This window comes from Haemaphysalis longicornis, unplaced genomic scaffold (assembly GCF_048455015.1).
Source record: "Haemaphysalis longicornis isolate Haplotype H1 unplaced genomic scaffold, Haemaphysalis longicornis Haplotype H1 scaffold_7, whole genome shotgun sequence".
Taxonomy (NCBI): Eukaryota; Metazoa; Arthropoda; class Arachnida; order Ixodida; family Ixodidae; genus Haemaphysalis; species Haemaphysalis longicornis.
The window spans coordinates 118,781,628-118,795,043 of record NW_027526422.1 but is presented as its reverse complement, the minus strand read 5'-3'; the positions used below and the strand labels follow the sequence as shown (position 1 = coordinate 118,795,043).

Below are 13,416 nucleotides of genomic sequence, written 5' to 3'. Positions count from 1 at the left end.
TGATTAACTTCGAGAGCTCGGCTAGTTCTATTCTGTCAGCTGCGGTAGAGATTCTCATGGTTTGCCGTTTCCTGATTAGATCTTTCGTCTCCTGTGAAAGTTTAGCAGTATCCTGTCTAGCCATAGTGCCCCCGACTTCTACTGCACACTCCGTGATAATGCGTGTAAGGTTGTCGCTGGCTTCCTGTGTCGTAAGCTCGGCTTCCTTGTTAAGGGCGGAATATCGGTTCTGCAGCGCGATCCTGAATTCTTCTACTTTACGTCTCACTGTTAGCTCATTTATCGGCTTCTTTCGTAGTAGCTTGTTGCGGTCCCTCCTCAAATATAGCCTAATTCGAGATTTTGCCATACGGTGGTCACTACACCTTACCCTTCCGAGCACTTCCATATCCTGCACGACGCCAGGGTTATCGCATATTATGAAGTCTATTTCATTTTTAGCTCCCCATTCGGGATCCTCCAGGTCCATTTCCGACTCTCCCCTTTACAGAAGAAGGTATTCATTATGCGTAGGTTATTCCGTTCTGCAAACTCAACTAGTAGGTCCCCCCTGCTATTTCTACAGCCCAGACCATAGTTCCCAACTGCCTTGTCTCCAGCCCGAGTCTTGCCTACTTTAGCATTGAAGTCCCCCATAACTACGGTATACTGTGTTTTTACTTTAGCCATTGCCGATTCCACATCTTCATAGAGGCGTTCCACTACTTGGTCGTCGTGGCTGGATGTGGGCGCGTAGCCCTGCACCACCTCGAGCTTGTACCTCTTATTGAGCCTAAATACAAGACCTGCTGCCCTTTCGTTAATGCTATATATAGTATTCGTCTATGTTGCCAGCTATGCTTTTATTGACTAGAAATCCCACTCCCAGTTCTCTTATGTCCTCTAGACCACGGTAACATAGGACGTGTCCATTTTTCAGCACCGTAAAGGCTTCGCCTGCCCTCCTAGCCTCGCTAAGCCCTATTCCTCTAATTCCTCGAACAACACCTCGAGACTTGCTTCGCTAGATAAGGTTCGCGCGTTAAACGTTGCCAGGTTCAGATTCCATTGGCGGCCTGTCCGGATCCAGGGATTCTTAGCACCCTCTGCTGCGTCACAGGTCTGACAGCCGCCGTGGTCAGTTGCTTCGCAGCCGCTGGGGACTGAGGGCCGAGGGTTAATTGGCGTATTCATGGGAGGTTGTGGCCGTTACTACTCCAGGGTGGCCAATCCTGCTCTGGTGAGGGAGTGCATTACCGGCAATGGTCGCCGGGGTCAGGCCGCACCCCAAGCGCCTTTGTGCAATTTCATCAATACGCGGATTTGTTATCTTTTTTTTTTAATCCGGTAGGAATTGTCCGGCACCGGGATTCGAACCACAGTCTTTCTGCACGCGAGTCGGGTGTTCGGCCTCTACGCCATCGCTGCATCCCAACCATGAGGCAGAGATAATTAGAAGGATCAGAATGGGGTGGGGTGCATATGGCAGACATTCTCAGATAATAAATAGCAGCCTACCATTGTCGCTGAAGGAGAAAGTGTATGACAGCTGCATCTTACCGGTACTCACCTACGGGGCAGAAACTTGGAGGCTCACTAAGAGGGTTCAACTTAAATTGAGAACGACTCAGCGGGCAATGGAGCGGAAAATGATAGGTGTAACATTAAGGGACAAGAGGAGAGCAGAGTGGGTCAGGGAGCAAACTGGTGTTAAAACATATTAGTAGAAATTAAGAAGAAGAAATGGACGTGGGCAGGGCATGTAATGCGAAGGCAAGATAACCGCTGGTCATTAAGAGTAACAGAGTGGATCCCTAGAGAAGGCAAGCGTGGTAGGGGGCGGCCGAAAGTTAGATGGGCAGATGAGATCAAGAAGTTTGCGGGGATAAATTGGTCACAGTTGGCACAGGACCGAGATAATTGGAGAATAATGGGAGAGGCCTTTGCCCTGCAGTGGGCGTAGATAGGCTGGTGATGATGACTTACTAAATACGAAAGGTGTCTTAACCAGTAAAATACTCCAATGAAACAGTGAGGGCCCCAGCATTTAAAATGCGCAATTGCTTTTTCTTGAATAATAATTGCACGTCACAGGCACAATAGAAGATTGTCATGATAGTTTTGACCACACTCAATTGTTTATTACATATAGGCTCTGCCAACCGCTATCTTCAATCTCGATGTTTTCTGCATAAACGTATTTATTTAAAATAGCAATGGGCAAAGTTTAGGGACATGAAAAGGTAGGCTGTGTCTTTGAGTTGTTTAGGCGACAAAATTTGATTGTATCCTTTTTTCTTGCAGGCTTCCAATTTACTTGAAAGCTTGCATTGTACCACATCCTGCGAAAGCAAACGCACCCGAGATGTTCTCGAAACTGTAATATGCATTTGAGGCTACAACCGCGGCAAGATACGGTGTACTGTATACCGCAAAAATATCTATAAAATAGGAGTAGATAATCTATACAGAAAGGCATCCTGTGTGCAGGCAAGCGCAAAAGTGCAGAATTATGTGAAGAATTGCACTTTTTACATGAGGTACTGAAATGCGCAATCGCATAGGGGCCTACAGCGATCGAGCTCTGAAATTTCAATAGTTTGGAAAAGATATAGCGTGCTTCCCAGGTTCACAGCAATAGCTCTTTTTGTTTGCTTTTGCGCAGTGCTTGCAATTTCCAGAAGAAATGTTTGGTCCCGTTCATGCTCCTGCACTGGCCGCTCTCCCAAAGCAGTTGTTAATTTTGCTTGTCCAGCCCACAAAGTTTATAAAGTTTATTCGCATTGATCTTATTAAAATTTCGTTAGCAATACAAGGTAAAACTTTCTCCAAACACATTATTCCTGGTGAACAAACAATATCGAATCTATAGAGATTTTGAGCTAACCGTTTTCGGTGGTCCGCTCCAGTATCGGCGGCCCACTCAGAGCAACCGAAGCTAATAACGTTCGTGGCCTTACGCGCCACGCAAGCGCAATGGCACTCCCGGTTGCTATCGGCGCGAAGCGGACCGTGAAAAACGGTCAGCTAAAACTCGCCAATAATGTAACTTCCAGCTTTCATGCATTTCTGACCAGTGCTTCACTCTGAACAATGTTTACTCGCGTCAATCTTGCACATGTTCACTTCTCACGGACGTGAACAAAGCTCAGTCGTATCCTTTGGTACGAGCATGTTAAGCGATGTCTTTATTTAAACTTAGATAGCAAATGTACTCTTCTAAATATAAAAACGACACGTTCAAAGCGTTGAGCTAAGTGATTTGTGCCGGTCTACAAGCCCTGCGTGCATCCTAACGACCGGGAGGTAATGGCTGTACGACTGCTGTGTTTTTGTCTCTACAGTCCCCCAAAAAATTCGCAGCAGACTGAGATGGTACGCTGGACTTATATACGTACTACTACGAATATTTTTGTGGTGACGCTATGTGGAGAGCACTTATTCCAGACATGAATAACGCTGTGTTGCTGCAGCTGTGAGTTCACTGTAATTCAGCGGTTTTAATCCGGTCATGGTGTTCGGCGTCAGGAGCCACGGAGAATGCATTACGTGTTGTCTGATCGCCTTTCAATTACAACAGTTTAATTTCAAGGCATAGCTACCTGATTAGTTTTATTGAAGCGACCAGAGAAGCGACCCCTGAACCAGTTATCAACTGACCTGAAGCTGTGCATAAAAGGCAACCAAATTTTCATATAGCCAAAATGCCATGTGGTTTGCTGTAAAATGCTGATGCGAAGTGGGATTTTCTTACAAGTGACGACTTCTCTGGCAGGCATAGCAATAAATTCTTTGAGTTAGCCACGTTTATGTGAATTGTAGAGGCTGGTATAATTTTTGTACTTTTTCGCATTTTGAATGCATTTTTCGCGTCCTGTTTTTTAAGGAAAAGTAATTTCTATTGAATAATTTATTGGCCTATACAACCGCCGATGCAGGCACGATAAGCAACCATGTTGGTTTTTTGGCGCGTAAGAATCAGCGACCCTTGCTTACATCATAGAGCACACGTGGGGATAACATGCGCGCTCTCTGCGCAGGATGCGGATTGTTCGATTTTGTTCTAGGGCCGTCGTTCTAGACATGAGCGGATGCATAGCACGGCATTAAAAAGGATGACTTATTTCTCAATTTAAGCAGTTTATATTTTGTTTCTGGTCTCACTCACATACGTCGTAGCAGGCGCCATGTTTTCCGGTTCTCCGCAATAAATACGGGATAACTGGTGGACAAGTTTTCTTTCAGTGACGTCATCCTTGAAACTCCAAAGGAAGTGGGTGGCTGCTGAATGAAATCATTTTTTACGTTTTTTGCTTGTTTAGGACGGCTTCTGATCTATAAAACGCCAGTGTATGCTTCACAGAAAAATTACGTGCATTTATAGCTTCAGTCTACAATCTTGAAATCATCAGTCAGAAGGACGGTAAGTATTGCACATCTAAGTCTGCTTTTTTGGTGCTCACGGTGGCCCAAGTTTGATACAGCTAACTCTCTGCATGCCCTATATTGTGCGTCATTTACAACCGGGGTAATATCAAAAAGCGATGTATTCAATTTGTCAACAAAATATTTCCATAATTGTACGGGAAAAATTAAGATGATTCAATCATTAGATAAATGATTTTCTGTGACCGGAACGCATTACGTTTGGCTAGTTGCTTTTTTTAGCATTACATTACAGTAGACATATCAGAAAATCCTGTGTGGCGGGAACGTGATGTGAAATGTTTTCAATAACCTTATGCACGTCAAGGTCATGCCGCGGAGTGAATGTGAATAGTGATGGTGTGAACAGGACAAAGGCATACTTTTGGGCTTGCGAAAATGCATAGGAAAGTACCCTTGTAATATTCACAGCGACTCTTCTGGAGCCCTATTCTGTCAATGCGATAAATAGATTTCCTTTCCTATGTATTTCAGGAATGCACTCCCAATTATTACCGTAGAAGTACACAGGCAAGCGATGAGAAACTGCAATACACTAAAATAGACGCTCAATATTGAAAGTGCTCTTGCGCTTTTCAAAATATATCGTTGACGGTTTAAAGAAGTAATTAGGGTAACTTTGCTTACCACGACATCATCACCTGCGTAAAATTGCCTGGTGTTCAAATGGCATTTTTTTACAACACTAAATACGTGCACCTACTAGTTTATGTGAATAAACTTGCCAATCCGGATCAAATTGCTTTTTAAGGAGACTGGGTTTTTGGGACTATCATTTGGGCAACGTTGGAAAATGCCTAGATGTGGTGCACTCTCATCACGTACACGGATGAGGGAGAAAGTGCGGGAAACTTTATTTCAGACGGAAATGGTAGGGAGTCTTCATCTAATTTTTAAATGGCATTCAAGTGCCCTTTAGCCCTGGTGACATGTTCAGCCATTTGGAGTAAGTTAGTTTACTCTCACGGTCAGAGATAAGCGCGTCAGTTCACGCATCTGTGAAATCGATTTAACCATTCATAACCAAGTATAGGTGGCTTTCATAGGAAATTCGCATAAAATATGTTAGAGGCTGGCCCTCGCGGAGCACTATTTACGCTACTGGTCTTAGAGCTCAGGCTTGAGGCGACTATATGTCCCGGGGTTAAGGAAGGTGTTACTCGAAAGTAGACGCCTCGTACAGATATAATGTACTATGAACGATTTATTGTACGATATACAATCCACAGCTTTATTGTGCACTGTACAATATAATGTAACATGTGCCATCGGGCACCTGGCTCGGCCTAGTGGGAAGTGGGCAGCTATGCCCCTGTATGTCACCAGGCGTCCTCTATCCCTGTCCGAAGCGATATCTGAGGTTTATCGGGGCAGTCTCGGATGAAGATTCCTTTCTTAGTTCACAATGTTGCAAAGCTCCACGTATTTTACTCGATTACGTCTGAAACAATTACATTCTCTCAATGACTCGTCGGAGAATTGCGCTGTTGTACGAAAAATGTCAGGAATTATGCACTGATTTTATATGTTGCACATTTGAGATTGGCAACGCAATTGCTCAGAACAGATGTCCAGAACCCAAACCAGGATGTGCGCGTTCGAAATTTTTCGTTGCCACGTTCTTTGTCGCTTACGTTTTAGTAGGGGAATTGACTATAACATTACGTATTCCTGAATGATGCTCCACTATGTTTACTGCGGCGTGGCAGAACTGGTTAAGTAGTGCAGTAGTGAGAAAAACCTAAACCTTAGCAGAGGGTTTCACCTGCGTGTAACCACGCGTCAGTGCCAGAAAATTGACGTTTATCAACATTCGCAAAATTTTTTCGCGGAAGGCCTCAAAAACTGTACATTTCTATGAAGAGATGCAGTAAGCTGGCGTTCACATGTTATGGTTCAGCCACAATACATCGATGACTCCCTTTGACATTAACAATGAAATCAACTATTTCCGACGCTTACGCGATATACAACAATTTACATCTTATTTTAAGAATATCCAAAAAACGGGAGTCGTCCATATATTCTGTGCTAATTGCATAGGATATTTTTATAGTAAAGCACTGCTTCTAGGTGCTTATAAAGTATTCATCCCAACTTTTCTGCCGCAGAAGCCAGAAATGAACTTCAGTGCGGCACTTTTCATTCTCGCCTTATCTTGGCTGTTTTGTGGTAAGTTGGTATCCTCGAAATCAGTTTTTTTTTGTAAAACTAATGTTCAAACAAAGACCTATTTAGCAAGTATGAAGACATGTTATTCTTACTTTTGAGTGACAGAGACTTGGTTGAACTTCACATTCGGACTGCGAAATTTTAGACAACACAAGCATACCTCTGCATGTTACATTAGGCTCATTTTAATTGCTGCATTTCGTTTGATATTGAAAATGAGTGGCGGGGAACATTGCAGCTTGCATTACCTACCCGAACAGAGTTGTGTAAAAACATCTGTGAATGGCGTAAAAAATGCGCAGCTTTAATATTCCTAACAGTCTTCGGAGGTAGCGTGGGCTAATCTAACTGTGATTGCATAAAAACAGATAGCGTAATAAATATATTCTACTGTGAAGGTATGTTTTTCATGGTCTCATTCAGCTGGGGAGCTTTTATTCCGTAGTATAATTGCAGTCTTTCGGCTGTTTGTAGCAGTACGTATTGCCGGTTGCAAACATTTTCAGTTATAAATCAAGCGTTTGCTATTTGCCTTTTTGCGCGGGTAACAATATTTACTTGCACTAAGGGCTCACCTTGCCATTTTTCTAAGATCTTACATGAAAATGCTGAATCAAACAAGAATATTGGGAACACTCATTGCTTCATCGCAATCACAGACCTGAGAAAAACTTGTAGAAAATTTAGGAGAAGAGTTAACAATGGCCCAGTTAAGGTAAAAAAGTTATAATTTTTAAATGCTATACTAATCTTTGTTTGGCTGCACAGATACGCCAAGAATAATGGACTTGCTTTTCTGGAAACGTTACACTTCGAAGAGAACACCGAAAATCTGAATTCGTAAAGCAGAACTAAATAATGTAGCTTGAGAGTGTCCGGATTACCCATGCCTATTTGGCGCAGCAATTGATAATTAACAAAAAATATAGTTCCAATAATTAGCATAGCGTTCAATAATAACACGTGAGGGCGGCGCGGAAAGAAAAAGAAGTTAAGCAGGTGAGAAAGCTAGCAATAAAAATTAGTATAGCAAGTCAGAATTCCCGGGTGGGCGAAGTCGGTAGGCTTACAAATATGAGTAACATCAGGCTGGTGAATACACTGTGTGGCAATGTCTGCGATGAGAATGAACGCGCACTTTTGTCCAGGGCAATTGGCTGTCGTATTAATTTGATGCAACGGATCCAGCCTCCAGTCTGACTTTTCAGGTGCCAGGCGAGAATAGAAGCAATTCACCTGGGATGAGAAGCCGCTACATGAGGCCTAATTTTAGAATAGCGTCGGCAAGCCAGTAAAGGAAAATGTAAACTTTGAATGACCTGAAGAAAAAACAAAGCCTTTTATAAGAAAAAAGTTATTAAAACCCCAACCTTTCTCCCGTGCAACCTCAGTCAAATTCAAACTCAAATATCTAAACTGTTTCAGCAGTGTGGGAACGTTGTAATTAGATACACGTCGGCTTCAGAACGCAAAGGACCAAGGCTATATTCCGACCATGTTAAGGGTGTTTTTTTCTCGAGGCGTGTGAAGGGCCTTTGTGGGAATCGATTGTATAGGTTGGGTTTCCTCCAGGGCATAGTCGGTACCAATAGCGATTTTGGACTTTTACTCTAAATTTTAAATACTTTCGCTTTCAGCCAGAGAAAGCATTGAATTTCAATCAACCTTCTCTACACCCACGATCATCAATTGTCGGAGAACGTTGGTTTTCGTGCAGTTCGAATAAAAAGCTTCCCCGTAAAAGAAACCAAATCACGCTTTATATACAATAAAGTATTTCAGGGTTGTTGTTCTAGATGGGAACCTCGAATTACTTGTCAACATGCAATAGCTACTATAAAAGAAGAATATCTAAATACCTCAGCATTGCTTGCGTGCAAACCCATCATTAACCTTCCCGGTGCTATGGTGGCGTTATATAAAATTAATGCGCTAGAATTGTGGTAGGAGGGGGGGGTCAACTTTCAAGCGTATGTCCGGCAATGCTAAGTTCTCCCCATTGCTCCTAAGTGGGCTCCTTGCCTTATTCTTGTGTGTGGGCGGCGGCAATTAGTTAACTGGTAGTGCCAAACACTTTTTAATTATGGACCCAGATTTTTATGTTGGCATTACGCGACGTCACTGGAAAATATTCTCTGTCGCATGGTAAGTGATGAGTGTGTGTAAACTGGATGAGAACACGGAAGGCTTGTTTGGGTGTTTACATACAAGGGTACCTTCCCGTAGAGAATTTGAACGGGCTGAAGATAAGGAGAACTGTGACCAAACGATAAAATTGCAGACGAAGCATCGGATGGTAAAATGGTCGACTGATGGTGTTTGGCATTTAGAGGTCATTTTCACCGCATACACCATGGGGCTGCCTACTGCCGCTTCGCACTGTAATGCCTTTGACAAGCGCCTAGCAGAGCGAACAGTTTAATTAGAGTGGCGTTTGCGGCATGGAAACGTGCAGAGTTTAGGTGGGGCTGGTAAGGTGAGACAAAGGCACATTACGTGCTTTTAATCGCATAAATAAGGAAATAATCTTAAACACCACGGAAGGCATGCTCATCCTTACAAGATAATACTGGTTCGGTGCTCGGGAATATAGCCTAAATATTTTGTCTTATCATCGCCCTTTCTCTGGCTGTAGCAAAAGAGCATTTACCAACATAACCACGCAATATTTTTTAAGCAATTTAACTTGGCTTGTTGTGCGGGAATGCATATTGTTTGCGAATATAATATAAGCGGTACTGTAAAATCAGCACTCTATCGAGACGATATTCATATATTTTTTTCTTTTTGTCGTTGTAGATATATTTTTCTTTTTCTCGTTGTAGAACCTATTGTTTGTTGATACCTTCATTGTACAAGCTTTTGTAGTTTTTGTACAACCGCCATTTTTGTATTGCTGGTTCAAATGTAACTACAAAGTTCAAATGTAAAGTTCAAATCTAGCTCCTGCTCCCTGCATCACCGAAAAGTAATGAAATGAATAAAGAAGACTTTTCTTGGATTAGGTACATTGCAAATTCTTTTCTTGAATGTGCAGCAGTGATCAGCCACAGCATCCAAGTGCCAACGGAAGAGGAGCGATCAGGTCGAGCGGAAGGCGATGGAGTTATGGACAGCATAGGCAACCTTTTATTACCTAGTACCTGGATCGGGGCCTTGCTTGGCTGGGTTCCCACCAGCCTGATGGACATGTTTCTCGGTTTTCTGCCAACTAGCTGGGCTGACACCATAAGGGGCTGGATCGCGTAGAAGAAGCCAAGCATACCGAGACTTTACAACACGGCTGCCATGCGACTGAGGAATGTGGCTATAGCTAGTGGAAACTTGCAGCATGGCTCCTTCAGACAGTGTAATAAAGCGTCTGTTTTGTTTTCACTAATATTGGGTGCGTTATTTAAACAGCGGCTGGCTAGAACAGGTGAGAGGTTGGGCATATGTTTGTGCGTCATTCTAGATATATTTTACGCTTTGTGCACACACGTTTATGCATTTAATTAGTCTTGTGTTAAAGTTAGGCCACACCTTACACTCTCTCGCTAGGGCTTAGCTGTTTTGATTGTTTGCTGCAAAGTTTTCTGCTTTGAGTGACACGGAATAAACACTATCCCCTAACACATTGAGCTTTGTGACTAAGACATTGTGCGTGTTGAAGGTCCGACTAAAGGAGGAGAATCCAATCAAAGACAAACAAAGCAAAGCTTTGGCAGGAAGGTGATGCATTGGCAAACGATAATTCGTACATGGCTACGATACCGAATTGAGAGCAAACTTCAGAAGTTGTACAATGTACCAAATGTAATAGCATTTGCTACCCTGGCCGCGTGTGCTCCAACGCGACCATCCCTCCACCTTCCCAAACAGCCTCACTAGAGATATTTCGCTGTTGGACGAACGATCGTTTTGCGTAACTTTTAGTTAACCCACCCCTTATGATGTACCATGCATGGGGTCTTTAAGGAAATAAAAAGAGATGAAATGAAAAACTATCACCTACGTCCTTGTATTGTCACATCTTTTTATTCGGTCGGTTACAATGACTCGGTACACACCGCATTGTCGTCACCAAGCAAACAGGACATTCAGCGGGAAGGGTTTCTTTCTACTCACGTTACTAGCACTACTGGAATTTCAGGCTCAATTTTATCATGCAGACTGCAGTGCATGTCTGAAACCCGCGTGTCTACGCCGGAGGCCTCACGCATTCACAAAACAAATTCTAAGCAACGTTGCGCCATGGAGTTCCTGTAATGTTTAGATGCATGTTTGCGTTCCAGCGGACACGCGCTGAATTTCATTTCCGTGTAAACTGAGGTGTACACAAATATCCTTTCTTGATATCTACTCCGCGCTCATTCTCTTCCTGGTTAAACTTGATGCTTGGGCGAGTTGGTGCTCCATAATCTCGAATTAACAGCGCAAACTACGAACAAGGACGAAGAAAGACGAGCAACGACGACACAGGCGCTGACTAACAATTGAAGTTTATTGCTGTGAACTCTGGTAAATAAATACAGCAGATATCAAGGCAACGAAGAAATTGACACAAAATGACGCCGCGGAGACGATTGTTCGCGGGCAGCGACAAACACCGCTGACGGTCGCGCGGCGCTAGCAGCAGAAGAGAGCCGTAGACGATCGCAGCAGCAGACGATCGCAGACGACGTTGCTGTCGTCTGCTACCCGCTCGCTCGCCAGCGCTTCTGCCGCGGCAGGGGTGCTTCTGCTTGCGTCGTGGAAAAATTTTCGGAACGATTGTAATGAGTGGACCCATTCTCACCACAGGACACACATCTTTATGGCCGAGCTGTTGTCACTACGATGGACTATCAAGCGTCGACCTCGGCGGTAGCTGTGGAACGTGGTCGCCCACGAAAGTAAGCCACCGAAGAAGACGCAAGGGAACACAAACACACACACAGCTGGCTGGCGCCGCATCTTTTCAAAGTGGTACGAGTTGTGCCGCGCCTCCGCCAGATGGCGCCACGGGTCCCGCGACCGAGAGAAGACGCAGTGAAACATCCCCCTCGCGAGGGGCACGATCAAATGCAGAGCAATGCCGGGGGCGCACGACGTTAAGTAGTTTGCGTTACGTTAATGTTGTTGCACTTGTGGCAACTGCTGACGAGAGAGCGCTTGTCAGCAGTAATTTGAATGAGTCAACAATATAAGGCGCGTTCGTAGCGTCCCATTCTGCGTCGGCTTTGTGGCGCACTGGGTAGAGCACCATGTACATTGCGTTCCGCCCGCAGGGTCGAGGGATCGAAACCGGGCGCCGGATAGTATTTTTTTTATATAGTAGGGAGGGGTGCGGACTACGGACGTCAACGCGGGTGACATCGTGAGTTACTGAAATGCTCTGCATTTAATAATATATGTGAAAAAAAAATAACAAATCCGCCCCGACATCACTACCGCCATGTGCTTACACACCGTCTAGATAGGTGATTTCTTTTTCTGATAGCGCGACAGAAGGGACGCTTACGTGCTTTCCTTTTTTTGCTATTTTATGTGCATCAATAATTTCCTTCATCAGTTTATGCTTATGTTTACACAATGTTGTGGTGCTACCGAAGATAGGCTCGCATCCAGGAGAGTCTCTACAACGTACTCCAAGATGACCACTCTTGCTCTTTTCCACATTGCTCTTTTCCACATTCCCTAAAGGGACACAGGTATGCGAGGAGAACCCTAAACTTATGGGGGGGGAGCAACTTCGCAGGTTTAACCTGACCCTTACCTGATGAAATGGAGGGTAATGAAGGTTTAGCTACTGTGTTAGGTTAGTGCAGTGGATAAAATTGGTCCTATCTGTCGGCCCGACTGTACGTGATAATGTTGGAGTGGGTAGTAGTGCGTTGGGAACAGCGGCCGTAACAGAGACTGAATTTATCTGAAGGTTGCGTTGCCGAAATGTTAGCGATTCCGTTGAAGATGGTAATAAATATTGAGCTCCATGAAGGACATCGGCCTTCCTTTGCCCAACCAGCGAAGCGAGGGAACATCCGGGCTAGAACTATCGCCATCAGCTAGGTAGGTAAAGCCTCTAGCCGGATCATGCGAACCCTCGCCTACGGCCAATCATGGGTGGCTAGTGCCCGTATAAGCTACATCTTTCAGCTGCACTCGACATCAGTTGAAGTTTAGCAATTGTGATGGCTCGGGTGAAGCGGGCCCTTTCACAAAACTTGGAATAGCTGACTTAGAGGTTGTCGCTGTGAATTTGATTCTTGAACAAGCAGTCATGGTCAGGCAATGCCTGCCTTTTTCTCCCACCTCCACTGCTCCTGTGGAAACCTAGCCTGACTCATGAAAATGCCCCTGAGGCTGACTACTGCTGAGGCAATGGTATCGCAACTAAAGTATTCAGCGGCGTCCTGTGTACCCCAGGTCTCCATTTTCCTATTGCTTTTGTCGGGCTCTGGCCCTGACCAGTAACCGCTCTGGTTTTGCAAGGGATGCGTGTTTTTTTAAAGGCCATAGAATGTGCTTGCGGTGGCCAATTTTTTGTAATAAGCATATAGCACTAACCGTCGGCTTTGATAAGCTCGCCGGGGGTAATAAGCAGCTGAGTGTCTTCAAACGTCCTGTACAAAATCGAGCACCTACAGTACAGCGTGAAGACCCCCCCCCCCCCTCCGACCCCACCCCACCTAAAAAGAGCACCCGACACAACTGCACAGCGAGAAAACAGCGCCGCAAAAACCGCACGCGGCAAAGGAGCACAGACACCAAACAGCCAACACAAAAGAACTTAGTGACAGACCTGCAAAACTATTACAATAAAACTACCCAGAAACACATTTTTTACTGTTTTTTGAA

At 44.4% G+C, this 13,416-nt stretch overlaps 1 long non-coding RNA gene across 1 annotated transcript; it reads left to right on the top strand.

The window, feature by feature from the left end:
* The first annotated feature begins 4,368 nt into the window (after positions 1 to 4,368).
* LOC144144968 (uncharacterized) lies at positions 4,369 to 9,929 on the top strand. Its single transcript, XR_013317387.1, has 3 exons — positions 4,369 to 4,402; positions 6,537 to 6,597; positions 9,635 to 9,929. It is a non-coding gene; the product is annotated as an uncharacterized LOC144144968 (long non-coding RNA).
* Positions 9,930 to 13,416: the final 3,487 nt, after the last annotated feature.